Consider the following 16,738-nt stretch of genomic DNA (forward strand, 5'->3'; position numbering starts at 1 on the left):
CTGGGATTACAGGTGTGAGCCACCAGACCCAGCTGTATATTTTATTTCTGTAAGTTCTAGTTCATCCATTTTCTTTTCAGGTCCTCATCATTCCTGGTGGCCTTTCTGTTGCTCAATTTAATGAGTCCATCTTTCTTTTATATTAGGTTTGACATGTAACTATTTTCTCACAATTCTAATATTTGAAGTCTGTGTTCTGTATCTGATAATTCCAAAACCTAGTCTTTGGGAAACATATTCATTGTTTCTAACAATTCTCAAATATGTTGGGTTGAGACTACTTGAATGCTATGATTTGACTGAATTCATATTTGCCTGCTTTTAATCTTTGGGAATCCTACAGGCTTAAGTTAGAGATGTTTTCCTACAAAAAGTATCTGTGTCTGCTTCTGATGAGAGCTGTGGGTACAACTAACATGAGACCACTTTACCACCATGCATAATCCTGACATCCTCTTGGATTCTCTTGGAGCATCTCAGCATTACACAAGGTTCTCCAATCTGGCTCCCCACCCTTGCTCATTTATACACAGTAGACTGCTTAGTATAGGTGGTGACTCACTTCCTGCTACCCTGGAAAAAACAAAACGGATCTCTCATCTGAATGTGATCACAGACTAGGAAATTCTGAAGGTGAATAACTAGAGGCTGTGGGCAGCAGGCAAAGATAGGTGTCTTTCCTGACCATAGAAATAGGTCAGAAGCTGCCCTAAAGGCTGTGTGCTACAGCATTTCACTATTTAGCTCAACTACCATTCCCTCCATAAGTGTGAGTGGAAGTTTCTTAGAGCACCATATTGCCTTTAAACAAAACCAAATTTTTGCTCAAAAGTCATGGTCATGGAAAACAAAACAAAACAAACAAAAAAACAACCCTCTGGCTTTGGAAGGCTTTCTCAGTAATGTCCTGGAATTAAGGTTACAGCCTGCATTTCATGTTAACTGAACAGAAAACCAGCCTCCAACATCCTTCTGCCCCGTGGCTTGCTCTCAGCTCCTCTTGGCTGGGCCTAGGGCAGTCAGACTGTCTGGTTCCAATCCTTGCTCTGCCACCTGTGACTTTGGACGAGTTACCTACCTTCAGTTGCCTCATCCATAAAATGCAGATAGTTATTAAGAGGATTGAAAGAGCTAATAAAAAGTAAAAAATAAAAAGACTTGGTAAGCATAGGCACAGAGGGAAACAAAAAAAGTAAAAATAAGTAAATAAAAAGACTAGTGCCTAGCACATAAAAGTTCATCAGGAATTAATTTTATAACATGAACTCAATTTTGCAATACTTCAAAGTACATATAACTTTTACTATGGTATACATAACATTAATAAATTTACAACTGTAGACATGTTTCTCTACAGTAAATATAACAAAGACTAAATAATCAGATACTAAATCATTAAGTGATTATCAGTTAGTAACTTTAATTTTCTTATACTTCTATATGTTCTATAGATCATCTTTGTAACAAAAAGAAAACAAACCAAATGAAAATGAAATGAATTCTCTCAAAAAGAATTAACATAGGAAGAAGGCTCACAAAGTAGCATAAAATATATCTTATGGTTTATGTACAATTCTTAATAAAAGTACCTTCTTTGCTCCAAGCTGCACTCTGGCTTTGCCTTTGACTCAGGTGGCTTTTATTTGCATGATGACTGATTCTATCGAGTAGGCACTGCTTCAGCCCTACAGGAAGAACAAAACATCTCTAGAGCACAGCAGCGTTCCTGGTTCCCACTTGAGAAGGCCTAACCAAATGGCATATAACTTCACAGTAGCAGACCAATGTTAAAAAGTCTGGAGTCAAGGGGAAAAGGTAAAATTGGAATGTTTCCAGAATCTCACAAAAAAACAACAAACCAATGTTCTAAGTGCCCAACATGAGCAAATTAGAACCTTAAATAAAGGTCACTGTTAACGCCTATCCTAGCATAAATTCAGCACTAAGTACAATGTTATTTTACTGGTTTGCCTTTTTCATTCTGTTTTTTTTTTTTTGAGATGGAGTCTCGCTCTGTCACCCAGGCTGGAGTGCGGTGGCACCATCTCAGCTCACTGCAAGCTCTGCCTCCCGGGTTCACACCATTCTCCTGCCTCAGCCTCCCGGGTAGCTGGGACTACAGTCGCCCGCCATCACGCCCGGCTATTTTTTTTGTATTTTTTAGTAGAGACGGGGTTTCACCGTGTTAGCCAGGATGGTCTCGATCTCCTGACCTCGTGATCTGCCTGCCTCAGCCTCCCAAACTGCTGGGATACCTTTTTCATTCTTGAAAGTAGGAGCTACGAAAAAAAAAAAAAAACACTAAAATGTCTTTAAGAGAACCGTCTACTTACGATCTAACTTACATAATCAAAACACTCTATTGAGGGTGAAAATTGAGTATAATAATAAAATAATCACCTGTTTTGTGAGAGGTTCCATACATAATGCTCCTCCACCCAATACATACCTTAAAAAGAAAAAAGGAAACATACAAAATTATCTTGAGAAGTATTCCTGCTTAAACAATTTCCATGTGGCATTATTAAGAAAGTATGCACACAGTAAAGACAAGAAGAGAACACGTAAGCATGAACATACTTGTTAGGCATATAGGACTATAGGTAATTAAAAAATTCTAATGGTATTACTCTTACATAATTGCTCTGAAATTCCAGTCAATTGTTTGAAATGGCAATCAGAACAGAATACTTTGAAATTTTTATGATGTCAAAAACTAAAAACGTGGCCCTAAATATTCCAAAGAATCAGGGCAGAAGAACCCATTTCCTTAAATGGCATTTGAGTGTTCTTTACAATGGAAACTTTCTCTCCCAACCTGTGATGGCCAGGAGTTTTTCCTCTGACAATGGCACCGATCTTACCCTATTCAAAATATGAACATCTGCACGGTTTCATGGTTGAAATTGTTCTTATCCATTCTGTTGTGAGAATCGAATGGTTCACACCATGCGGCTCCTCTCTGGGACTCCTCAAGTCCTTTCTAGGTCTGAAGACTGTTCTCTGAACCAAAGACAACTTCTGGGGATGTACCAAATCTCCCATTAGAAAATTATTTAGATCAAGATGTTTTAACCTTTTAATTCTTTCTCAAACAAAATAATTTCATTTCTCCTTTAATGCTATTTTAAATTTCAAAATACACAGATAGCATGCCTAAAGTAAAATCAAGGGAATGATAGTTTTAGAACAAAAACTGTGGTAATTTTGAAAACACAAAAGCTAAGACCACTGATTAGATCTATGTGGACACCAAGTCCACCACAAACGGTTCTGTCCTCCGGGGCTCTGCCCACACCTTTCCCTTGCTTGAGATTCCTTCTGCTTCCTACCCTTCCAAATGCTGTATTTCCCCCCAGAAGACTTGCCAAGACCACTCTAGCCTGCGCATCTTCCATTCCAGCTAACCAAAGGCATCCTTGCATTGACTAAACCAAATTATTTTGCAGAGAAGGCATCTAAAAACTTCTACTGTAGACCATTCACCTTAATAATTGTTTTCATGACATTATTCAATAATAAAATGAGGGAAAGAAGTCTTCTTTAACTCCCTTGCCCTGGAGAATCCAAGCAAGTGTCTTTCCCACTTGCTTTGCCCAAACCCTGGGAACTTTCAAAGTGAAAGTTTAATGGAAGGAAAAGAAAATCTAAAAGAAAAACTCTCCGAAAAATTACACTCAGGTAAACAATCATGGGATTACAAATTTTTATTCTTTGTGTATTTGATTTCTGAAACATTTGAAATCTCTCTCTCACTCCTTAAATCTGCCACTGGGCTAAGAGAGTATTGTATATAATGTGCACTCACTGATTTAACAGAATTAGAACATCCAGGCACTCACTCAGATTTTGGTTCCACAACTGCTCAAAGTCTAGTCATTTAGTTAATGAGTTAACACCACACTTGATCTTCAAATTTTGGAGATGCTGATGGTAGACAGGAACTTGTTTTGGGAAAAGGAAGTATATTGTAGACATTGTTACCCATTAGCCAACCATCACCACCTTTCCTTTAAAGTACACCACTCTTCCTTTAAGGTTGCAGAGTCTCAGAAAGTGGGAAGAAAGGAAGTTTTTGCATTTTCAGGTCAAAAGACAGTACATTTGTACAACCGCGTAATACCTATGCAAATGTTTGTTGAAATCTAAACAGAAGACAGAAGTAGTTCTAGTACCTTCACTAGATAAGTAAGATAAGTAAACTTTTCCTTAATATACACTTCCAGCAGCACTGACACCTAAAAGTGGTAGACTCTACTACTGTATTAAATGACATTCATTTCGTCAATATGTGTTCCAAATTCTTACTGCTCTTTGTCTCCAAAGGGTTCCTACTGAATATTGAGACAGTTCAAGAATACTAGGGAAAAAAATTCTAATAACTGAAGTAACGGTCATCTAAGGATAATATGCCACATATACAGACACAGTAATATTTTCAACTGAAAAAAATTCAGTTGTCAAAGCTGTACAGCAAACACTATCCTAAGCTTGGCCTCTTCAGACATTTGCTTTATAATCACTTCAAAGAAAAGTCAATCACAAAATGCCACATTTTGTATGATTCTATTTATATGAAATGTCCAGGATAGGCAAATCTACAGAGACAGAAATTAGATCAGAGGTCGCCAGGATCAACGGTGGGGGAGACGAGTATACAGAGTGACTGCTAATGGGCATGGGGTTTCTTTTTGGGGAGAAGAAAAGGTTCTGAAATTAGGTAGTGGTAATGGCTGCATAACTCTAAATATACTAAAAACCACCGAACTGTACACTTCAAAGAGTGAGGCTTATCATATCAAAGCTGTATCACAATAGTTTAAAAAATGTTTGGGTATGTCAAGAAATAAAGAATAGGATCATAGCTCAAAGATATGGGATATAAAATAAATGGAACAAAACTCCTCAGTAATCTATCTAGAATCACACAACGCTTAAGCTTTACCCTGACTAAAATTGCAAGCCTGGTGTTTTATTGGTATTTCACATTTTTCACTTCTTCCTAAGTCAGCCAATAATTCCTCCTTACTTAATAGTTGACTATTAAGACCAAGCCATTTTGATTCTGCCTCCAATGGGCTTTCACATTTCATTCCTCCTTCCACTCCCATGACTACCACACCAATGTAGGTTCTCCTCACTTCACTCTAAGACAACAGCGGTGCCCTCAACTACTGTCACACTCTTCTAGGCTCTGTGAGCACAATGTGTCTCATATTCTCTTCTGCTGTCACCAGATTTATTCTAAAACAGTTTCTTTACTGTTACTCCCCTGTTTCTCAACCAGCTACATAGAAAGATGAATATCCAGGGGTAATAGTTTACTTACCTGAAAAAAAAATCTGTCACCAATCCACAGAACTGTTCGAGTACAAAATATTACATCCGCAATATTTCCTACAACTCTTCTACATGAATCCTACCCTCCTTGTGTTATAGCTCAAATTGGTTTCGTATACTCTGAACCCCTCATTCTCTTTCCTAGATACCTGATTGTGCTTACTCTTCACCTCTGTAAATAATTTTCCTGCAACCTCCACCAGCTGACCAAACCCCACTCACATTTCACTGCCCAGCTGAGATCCCATCTACTTCATGAAGAGCAACTCTTTGCAGCTTTAAATCTCAGAGAAATTAAGTCCATGCTTAGCTTTTCTTTTTCTTTTTTGTTCAGATGGAGTTTATCTTTGTCACCCAGGCTGGAGCGCAGTGGCACGATCTCAGCTCACTGCAACCTCTGCCTCCCGAGTTCAAGCGATTCTCCTGACTCAGCCTCCTGAGTAGCTGGGATTACCAGTATGCACCACCACATCTGGCAAATTTTTTGTATTTTTGGTAGAGACGGGGGTTTCACCATCTTGGCCAGGATGGTCTTGAACTCCTGACCTCAAGTGATCCACCCGCCTCAGCCTCCCAAAGTGCTGGGATTATAGGTGTGTGCCACCGTGCCTGGCCCATGGTTAGCATATGATAATCAATGCAGTACTTACAGTTCTTAGTACTTTTAATCTCCTCTTACATAGCTGGCATTTCGTATAATGAAAAACACTTTACTAGGAATCAGAAGATTTATTTGGCTAAGTCACAAGCTGACTTATTATTCAAATTATTCATCCAAATAATGAGGACCATAACACACTGTGGCAAAAAAGAATCAATGAAGAAACTATGTAACAGATTTTAAAACTGAAAATGGCATGATTCATAACTTCATGTATTTGTCTCGATTCTAGGTGGTATACTAACATCATAAACTTACATTCTTGGGATTCTTACAACAAAATGTTGAAAAGCTATACTGGTCTATTTCATAATCACATTTTAAAATGTTTTCATATATTTATCCTGAATTTGCAGATTTTTATCCAAATCTTTTCTTTGATCATTTTTTTTCTCAAATAAGATTCTGAACAAAAAATGACCCGTTTTCCTTTCCCTATGCTTATGGGGATATTGAGTCAACATACACAATTTTATAAACCAGCACATAAAACTAAAGCACAATACTTATGTCCTTTCTCCCCAATCAGTAAGGGCCTCATTAAAAAGACATTTTAACATTCAACTATGAAAAACAAAAGAACTATGGCTTGGTGGCTAGTAAAAAGCCTGCTGTAGTGAGCAAGAGACACAAAGGTTAAACACTTACTATTTTTCAGTCTTGTGTTTATTTTGTATACGTAAGTATTTGGCTGGGTTACCTAACACTGAACTTCCAAAACTGACCATGAGGTTTTATGCCAAGAGAAGTACTTTTTATAGCAATTTTACTGCCAAAACCAAAACAGCCTAGAGAAGCTTTAAAGGTAACAAAATAGTACACAATTCTAAACAACTCTGCTTCACACCCAACCTGGGACTTCAACTCACCATAACAGTATATTCGTGATCAACTTTGTAACAAGCTGTCAGAGGGAGACCTCTGACATCTGCTCACGAAGGAATCACTTCAGCATGTCCTGCTCTGCAGCAGAAAACACATGGGGATCACTCAGAACTCCGGATTTCCAACAGAGCAGCATTTCCCAGAGAGTAAGCCAGAGGACACCATCCTCTGAGATGCTGTCAGGAACACTAATAAACAAATTTGGGAAAAATAGAAAATGGCATTAAGGCTCCAAGAAGCCCTTTGGTAAAAGACATTTTGAACCTGGTTCCCCCAAAACCTTGCAATCCCCACAAAACAAATATCTATTACCATACCACTATATTAGCACTCACAGAACATTTGGGGAGATATGGCAAAGATTAGGCTGCAGGCGTCGGGTAAGTAGACTCTTTCTTAAAACACAATATTGAAAAAATAGAAATTTAAAAATTAAAACAGAAAAGCAAAAGATAAGTAAATAAATAAAATATTTTAACAAACATTGGGCTGGGCAAAGTGGCTCAGACCCATAATCCTAATACTTTGTCAGTCTCAGTGGGGTGGATCGCTTTAGCCTGGGAGTTCGAGACCAACATGAGCAACATGGTGAAACCCTGTCTCTATCAAAAATACAAAAATTAGCTTGGTGTGCTGGCATACGCCTGCAGTCCCAGCTTCTCAGGAGGCTGAGGTGGCAGGATGGCTTGAGCCCGGGAGGCAGAGGTTGCAGTGAGCTGTGATTGCACCACTCACTCCAGCCTGGGGCAACAGACAAAGACCCTGTCTCAATAAAATTAAGTAATTAAATAATAAAACCAATATTCCTTTACTGTGTGGGGAAACTCCAAATGAGCTCAGCACATCCACATGTAATACTAAGGTTTTTTTTTTTAACCCACACTTCTTGTTTCTCTGAACTTTTACACATGGATATCATGTCCAGACAACTATTCCGTAGTATCAGCACCACAGTTAACATGTATTCTGATTATGCAGAATGATTCTTAACAGGATCTTATTCCCCAAAACACATACATAAGTATGTAAAGCAAATACAACTAAAAATAACTGTAGCAACAAAGCTCTTCTGGAGAAAAGTTCTGAAGTCTGAAGTAGTCACTCATATTTTTACCCTAAATGCAACTATTACTATCTCAACCATAGAAATGATCAAAGTAAGGGCTGGAGATGTTTAGATTTTAATCACCATAATGTGGATTATGTCACATAATGGAATTAGTCAGCTGAGTGTTTGAAAATCCTCAAGTTACTTTAAATTGCTCATACTTTGAGGGTCTACAGAACATTTCATAACTAACCTAGCAAACTGTGATCTTTTCCCCACTTCTGTAAGACTTCCAATCACAAAAAAGAAGCAATACAAATTTCAGTAAAACTGCATGACAATTACCATTTGATTCTACTACACTGCAACTATCACCTCTAGAAGTAATTAGCCAGCTCCATAGGTCCATGAGATTTCCCATGATTATTCCTAGAAGTACTAATTAGGATTACAGGTATGTGGGGGACCACTCTGTAATCATAACATTCTCTAAACCTTCAATCACAATTTATATTTGAAAAACCTTTGGTTTTTATGATAAAAAAGTATGAATATATATATATGTGTGTGTGTGTATGTGTAAATATGTGTGTGTGTATATATATGTGTATATATGCATATATATAACACTAAAATCTCTACCTATCAACAACATCATGCTTTATAACCAGTGGTTCCAGATGTAGGCCCCAGAACAACAGTATCAGTTTCACCTGGGAACTTCTTAAAAACGTAAATGCTCAGGCAACACCACAGACCTACTGAATCAGAAACCCTGGGACTAGCTCTCCAAATGATTCTGGTGCACGCTATATTAAAAAAAAAAATGTAGCCCAGGCACAGCAGCTCATGCCTGTCATCCCAGCACCTTGGGAGGGCAAGGTGGGAGGATCACTTGAGCCCAGGAGTTCAAGAACAGCCAGAGCAACATAGTGAGACCTCATCTCTACAAAAAATTTTTTTAAACTAAAAAAAAAACAAAAACAAACAAACAAAAAAAACATTTAAAGTAATCACTTAAACTTATGCTCCTGAGAGAACAGGTAATACCACTCAAACAAATGGAGGATCAAATGGAAAGTTATCCTAAAAAGCAAATAAGCAAGTTTAATTAATTTTAAGAACATCGTTAATACTATATACTATTTAGAAGATTTTAAAAGAATCTATAAAAGAATATGTACATTTATTATCAGATAATGGGTGAGAGTCATAGAAGTAAAATTAGCACAGAAAAAATGAAATGAAAACCAAAGCAAATAAAAATGAAGTTAAAATCAGGCCCAAACAGAACAGTGTTATGGTAAACTTATGAAACATATGAAGGGGTTTCACTTCACTACAACTATATAAAGGAACCATTCCAATAATGATAGAGTAGGTAACTTAGATCAATCCTCTCACTGAGAACTAGAAAGGTGGACAAAATGTAATGATTACAGGGCTGAGAAAAGGGAATACCAGAGAACAGGGTCTTCTTTTCTCCCCCTTGGGTTTTCTTCCAATGACAGCAAAGAAGAAGAGGTTAACAAGCTGAGCTAGAACTCACAGCCTCACAGAGCTCACAGGGAGTTAGACATTGGAGCTCAGCATCCACTGAGGAGAGGCCCTGCTAAGTCTCCCACTCCTTAGGTTGGGAACCTGAAGAACAAACTGCAAAATGCCCCAACAGGGAATGATGGCCAGCTTTAATCATCTCAATCCCTGATTGTTAATTTCCAAGACCCTGGCAGGGGAAATGTAAATCCTCTCTGGAGAAGAATATCATCCAAGGCTTCAAATTAGCTCTACAATTTTTCATATATAATGTCTATCACTAAAAATAAAAAGCCACATGAGACTTAAAGATGACATAACAGAAAACAAAAGAAGCAAACAACAGACACAAAACCACAAGGGATTGAGATAACAGAGTTAGCAGACACACTTCAAAATAACTCTGCTGAAAGACAAGGAAAGACAGGACAAGACTGAAAACCTGGCAGAGAAATGCAAATTATAAAATGAACCATATGAAATTCTGCAATTTAGAACTACCAAAACTGAAATTAATAACATAATGCATAAGCTTAACCACAGCAGTAACCTAGCAGAAGACAGATTCAGTAAACCGGAAAAAGGTCAGAAAGACAAAAAGGTAGAAAATTGAGAAAATAAGACAATATATTGAAAAGTTTATCATATATGTTAGAGCCCTGGAAGAAAAAAAAGAGTGGGACAGAAGCAAGAGCTGAAGATATGGTTGCGGAGAATTTTCCAGAACTGATCAAAGACTTCACAAGATTTAACCACCATAAACACTTCAGGAGAAACAATGGAGGCTAGCATAACAGAATGATATCTGCAAGGTGCTGAAAGATGGAAACTGCCAATCTAGAGACTTACGCTCAATGAAGATACTCTTTAATAATGAAATAAAAAATAAGGATTTTTTCTATCTGCAGAGTCACACTAAAGGAAATACTAAAGGATATTTTCAGACAGGAGAAAGAGGATCCTCTACATCAAAACCTGGGGACTCTATTCCATAAGCTCTGTACCCTGAACTCAGGAATCAAGACTTTACAGAAATAAAAAGAGTTCTTCAGGGAGGGGAAAATAAAGGTTGAGGGTGACTGGTAAAATGAAGTTTGAGTTACCTTAGTATATTTTAACTCAGAACGAGACTCTCAGGCTCTACAAGGATCTCATGAAGTTATCTGATTTCCCATTTAACATCTCAGCCTTCTAAGTTATTCTTAAAGATGAAGAACATTCTAGTTTTCAAAGACTTCATCACCAGATGGGTCTAAATAGTTACAAGTCACTTCCTTACATTGAGTTGAAAATCACCTCTTTGTAATTTGACTTATTAGTTCTAGTTTTATGACCTGTCTTCACCAAAAACAAATAAAAACTAATGCTTCCATATACATACTCCTTCAAATAGTTGAAGACAATCTATCACGAATCTGAACCCCCATGTTTTCCTCTCCAAATCCACAATTTCACCAGCTATCCTAGGACATGGAAAAGAATCTCTTCCCAATCCTGGCTATTATTCTCTAAATGAACCTAACCTTATCTAAGTAGACCTTTCTTAAAGTACTACCTCAGAATTCAATTCAGTAACTCTGATGTTGCCTGTAACATCTGAAAACGACTTCCTTAAAAGTACAGCAAGTTGGATTTACCAAGTTGCTGACCAGGGCGCATTCCCTCCTGCAGTCACTCCCATCTTTGTGTTATACTTTATCTCAAGTTCAATTTTGCTTATTATTCACGACTCTCAAGTTGTCACTGCGGACATCAGAGGCCATAAACATATTGTTCTGGCTCTTTCCTGTAAATCTTTCTGAGTCATACCTGCTATTCTCCAAAGTCTGTGAATCCCAATACTAATAACTTGGCAATTCAGTTTAAGGTCCTCTTCAGAAGGTCAGTTAGCTCAAGGCAATCACATTCTTCCCAGGCCTCTTAAGAAATACTCCAACCCCAGAAAAGGCCCTTCTTTCTGCTATCAGGAGCCATGGGCCACCAACACAAATCCAATAGCATTTCAGCCATTTACCTCCCAGATCATCCCCTCCCTGAAGTTCTAACTACAGCAAGAAAAAATAATGAAAACACCACCTGCAGTCACGAATCCTCCAGTTTCCTGGCCAAGATGTCACATTCCCTTCAAGATACCTCCCAAAGAGGACATGACAAGGGAGGGGCACAGAGGGTGCTACAGGTACTGATAAGGTTCTATTTCTTTTCTATTTTTATTTTTTGAGATGGAGTTTCACTCTTGTCACCCAGGCTGGAGTGCAATGTGTTGCTCTTGGCGCACTGCAACCTCTGCCTCCTGGGTTCAAGTGATTTTCCCACCTCAGCCTCCCAAGTAGCTGGGATTACAGGCACCTGCCACCATGCCTGGCTAATTTTTGTATTTTTAGTAGAGATGGGGTTTCACCATGTTGGCTGGGCTGGTCTCAAACTCCTGTCCTTAGGTGATCCACCTGCCTCAGCCTCCCAAAGTGCTGGGATTATGGGCGTGAGCCACCACACCCAGCCACAGATTCTATTTCTTAAGTTTGGTGTTGGGCATATGTTCATATGATTTAATGCTTTTTTTTTAAAAATGGTATCTTCCTGTTTTTTTGTGTGTGTTTTGTTTTTTGTTGTAGGCCTGTGTGCTTCATTCGTTCACCCATATGAATCCGTAAAGAAGCAGCCATTAGCAACTTCAGTCAATATATACTGGATTCATACTTCAGGAAGACAACACAGTTGACAACCACAACAGTTTCTATGATAACAAAAGTGAGAGAAAATACTAACATTAGGGTCATTTCAAGAAAGTTCAATCATAAGATATATCCCCAAGCAAAAATACACACATGAAAAAGCTAAGTAAGAAGCTTTTAGAAAACTACTACCATCCTTAGAGTAAGTACAACAAAGTATTCCTTTATGTCTTTGTTTTTTTCATCAAAATACTTCATATAGCCATAGATTTTAAACCATTACATCTTGTCTAGATTCCATATTAGATCATTAACATTTTTTCTAGATTCCATTGTTATTCTTTTGCAACCTTTATTTTTGGTATCTTAAAAGTACTTTATTAAATATAACACATTCAGAAAAGTACACAAAAGATACCTTAAGGTAGACCTTAATAAGTTATTTTAAATTATTTGCCCATGTAACCACCAACCTGGTCCAGAAATATATTACAGCCAGTATCCAAGAAGCCCACAGATGTACCTTTCAGTTCACACCTCCCTACCTCCCACCTAGATGGACTCCTTACTCTACCCTGTGTCTAATCACCTCTTTTTTCTTGATAGTTTTACTGCCCAAGTATGAACCCATAAAGAAGTGTTTCTCAGTTTTCTTTTCATTTATGTTCTATGGCTGTTTGGAGGGCAGCAGACCAGTATAATAGGTCAGATTTTCTTTCACTCTAAGGACCAATTTTCACTCCACTGCAGGCGATATTGCCTCCGCTAAGAATGTATGCCCTCACCAACATTAGTTTTGCCTATTTTTGAACTCTATATAGAGGAAATTGTACAAAATAGGTTTTGGGGGTCTGGTCTCTTTTGCTTAACATAGTGTTCAAGATTCGCTCATCTTGTCCCACATGACTGTAAGCCATTTTATGAATACCACAATCCTCCATTTTATTGGAATGAACATTTGGGTTATTTTCTGTTTGGGGCTATCATAAACGATGCTGCTCTGAACATTCCTGTGTCTCCTGGCACCTATGTACTCATTTCTTGTGAAGTATATATCCACGAGATTCCTGAACCATAGGGTGTGAGTATCTTCCACTTTCCCAAACCGTTTTCCAAAACACTTGTACAAATACACACCCCCATTAGAAGGATATAGAGTCTCATAACAATTTTCTTACCTTGAAAGATAAGCAAAATGTCTCCTATCTCTTCTTTTTAAGATCTAAAGATCACTGTGCAAAGGACTATCAGGGTCAACCTTGAGAATTCCAAAACAAAAAACAATTCAAACAAAAAGATTATTATTATTATTATTATTATTATTATTATTATTATTTTAACTAACTCAAAAATGAACCAATCTGAAAGCTAAAATAGGGCACCTAGGATAAGTTCCAGAAAGAGGAGATCTTAAGCTGCTCTATATCCCCAGGAAAAACAGAGGCCACTATAGCTTCCAGCTCCTTTAGAATAAATGTCCCAAAGGGATCACAATACCCTAAATCTAATCTAATAAGGGGGTTCAGAGTTTGGAGTAATTCTAAAGGAAAACAGTCATATGTATATAATTTTCTCAAGAATTCAAACACAGTTTAATATGCTTTCCTAAACTTGTATTATTAGCCAAGGTGTTCAAGGAGAAAAATTTGCCATGGACGGAACTGTCAAAAGTTAAATCACTAAAAAATCGGTATTTTTCTACAACTGTCCTATATATACATATACAATATGTATCCCACTCTCCACTCCCCCTTGTTTTTGTTTTATGATACAGGGTGTCTCACTCTGTCACCCAGGCTGGAATATAATGGTGCAATCACAGCTCACTGCAGCCTTGACTTCCCCAAGCTCAAAAGATCTTCCTGCCTCAGCTTCCCACCACCTCTAGTAGCTGGGACAACAGGTGTACTCCACCTATATATTTTAAAAGTAATAACATAACTACCTCCACAATAAGAGTTGATTATGTTGCTTTCAAAACTGGGGGGGAAAAATCACAAAAATCAACTTGGCAATCATTCTCTGTATAATGAAATGTATTACTCTTATTTACTTATCAAGCAATATTGCTCAAGCTTTTTGCCAGAAGATAAAAATCATGTAAATGTTCACTCTATCAGGAGGATGACCAAAAAAATTCCAACGGACCTATAAAAACAATTTCTTTAAATCCAAAAACAAGCAAACTCATCCTATCTTACCCCCTACATCTTTTGGAACTTGATTGCATTTGAGTTTCACAAAATAAAGCTAGTAAACATTTCCATTTCTGTCCAGCTTTAAGAAATGACATTTATAATCTGACAACAGAAAAGAACAAAAGAACAATAAGAAGAGCAGGGATTTAGAGATCCTTACCTGTCTTATAACTCTGTGATCTGTATATGTCCCTGAGCCCTGTATATGTATAAGTCTATCTGAAGCTTGCAAGCTTGCACTGACCCAGACACTTCAGCCGGAAACACAAAAGCCGCTGTTTACCAGGGTCTACTGAGCCAACTAATTTAAAGATTTAAGGTATTTCAACCTGCTCTAAAAGATTACAGTAGCCAGGCACAGTGGTTCACACCTATAATCCCAGCACTATGGGAGGCCGAGGCAGGTGGATCACTTGAGGCCAAGAGTTTGAAACCAGCCTGGCCATCAGCATGAAACCCCATCTCTGATAAAAAAAATACAAAAGTTGGCCGGGCATGGTTGCATGTGCCTATACTCCCAGCTACTCGGGAAGTTGAGGCAAGATAATCACTTGCACCTGGGACTTGGAGGTACTAGTGAGCTGAGATGGTGCCACTGAACTCTGGCCTGGGCCACAGAGCAAGACTCCATCTCAAAGGAAAAAAAAAAAGAAAAAAGAGAAAGATTACAATAAAAATGGATCACCACTCAACAATTTAAGAAGTAAAAAAAAAAAAAAAAAAGACAATTAAATGAAGCGTTATGACGTTTCAAGAGAATATAAAACTAGACACAAGTCTGGTTCATTTCCTTTTTCTTATCACCTAAAAAACTCTAGCCAACATGTTCAGATCACCATGGACTCCACGATAGCATAGAATTCAGTATGAGTCTATTCCAAACCCCAGCAATTTTTGAAAATACTCAAGGTGACACAATATAAAGTAAAATAGGCTTCCACTCATAAGACTACAAGCAAGAATATTACACAGATGGTCTAGTTCACACATTAAGACACTGAGAACCACGTGTGCCTACATGCAACTGGTTTCAGTTTTTCAGTGCAGGGACTTCTCTAAACATGAAAACACATCCATATCTTATCCTAAGACTAAACAGAAATGGAATTACTTTTTGGTCATGTGAAACTAAAGGTTTTAAAGACTGCACTAGACTTTGAAGGGGAAAAAAATCAAGTTTATAAAAATATTACCTCCTAGCTATGTAATCCTGAACTCATTTCATATCTATAAAATATGAAAAGTTTTTCCTACCTCTTAAAGTATAAACAGCACCTATTTCACACAGTGGCTATGACGACTAAATGAAAAGATCTTTATTAGTATAAAGTATTTAGCATAGTATCGGTCATGCAAAATTATAATTTTTACTTGTTTTGAAGATAACTCAAACTGGAATTGATCACAAGACACAGGAAGTACAGTAACATTAATTCAAATGCTACAATCTTAGTTTTTTAAATAATCAAGATATGGGGATTAACTAAATTTCTTTGCTGTATGAAAAATTACCAATTAAATTAATATACGAATAAGATTGAAGGAGGGAGAGTTATCTGATTTCAACATCTGGCATTTGCTTGCCTAACAATTCATTCCCTGTTTTGGAGAACCTGTGCCCAAGACAAAGTAACTGGTCCTCGGATATTGTGGAGTTGGTAAATAGCTCTAATACAAGGCAGGAAGCAGTAACTTTTCAGACAATCATTTGATGTTTCCCTACTCTGTCTAAGCATTTTATGTATATACATGCATCATTTTAATTTATTTTTCATAGCAACCATCCAAAAGATATGTACTGTCTATCCATATTTTAGGGTTGAGCAAAGTGAAACCATAAAAGGTGTGTCTGTCACCAAACTCAGTGTTCCTTTCCCATCCTGCCGCTTCACATAAAAGAGATGTTAAGTCAAAAGAGAAACATTACTTTTGGTTTGGTCAGAGCAGGATGGGTCAAAGTCAGCTTCATGAAGGAGAAATAATTTGAGCTGTGTTTTGTAGGAAAGAATGAATTTGAATTTACAGATGCCACAAAAAGAAGGTAAGCAGAGAACACAGCATAGACAAGCTGGAAAGGGGCATATACAGGGATCAGCAGGTGGTTCCAGGATGTGAAGAGCAGATGAGCAGGGTAAAACGTGGCTATTCATAGATGAGAAAGATAACCTTCGGCAACAAAGCATATGAGTGTGGCTAGGCATGGTGGCTCATGTCTGTAATCCCAGCACTTGGGCAGGCCAAGGTAGCAGGACTGCTTGAACTCAGGTGTTCAAGACCAGCATGGTCAACATAGTGAGACCTCATCTCTACTAAAAATCAAAAAAATTAGCCTGGTGTGGTGGCACATGCCTATAATCTGAGACACTTGGGAGGCTGAGCCAGGAGGACTGCTGGA

At 37.8% G+C, this 16,738-nt stretch overlaps 1 protein-coding gene across 1 annotated transcript in view; it reads right to left on the reverse strand.

Moving 5' to 3' along the window:
- Window positions 1–16,738, reverse strand: part of LOC101138066 (golgin subfamily A member 6-like protein 9) — an 83,277-nt gene that overhangs the window by 17,408 nt on the left and 49,131 nt on the right. Inside the window, exons 4-8 of the mRNA XM_063698799.1 lie at window positions 13,324–13,403; window positions 2,865–7,074; window positions 2,401–2,449; window positions 1,590–2,279; window positions 432–1,131 (exon numbers count right to left, since the gene is read on the reverse strand). The gene's annotated coding sequence lies outside the window, so the exon portion shown is untranslated. The remainder of the gene's footprint in view (window positions 1–431; window positions 1,132–1,589; window positions 2,280–2,400; window positions 2,450–2,864; window positions 7,075–13,323; window positions 13,404–16,738) is intronic.

The sequence above is a fragment of the Gorilla gorilla genome, chromosome 16 (assembly GCF_029281585.2).
Source record: "Gorilla gorilla gorilla isolate KB3781 chromosome 16, NHGRI_mGorGor1-v2.1_pri, whole genome shotgun sequence".
NCBI classification, from domain to species: domain Eukaryota; kingdom Metazoa; phylum Chordata; class Mammalia; order Primates; family Hominidae; genus Gorilla; species Gorilla gorilla.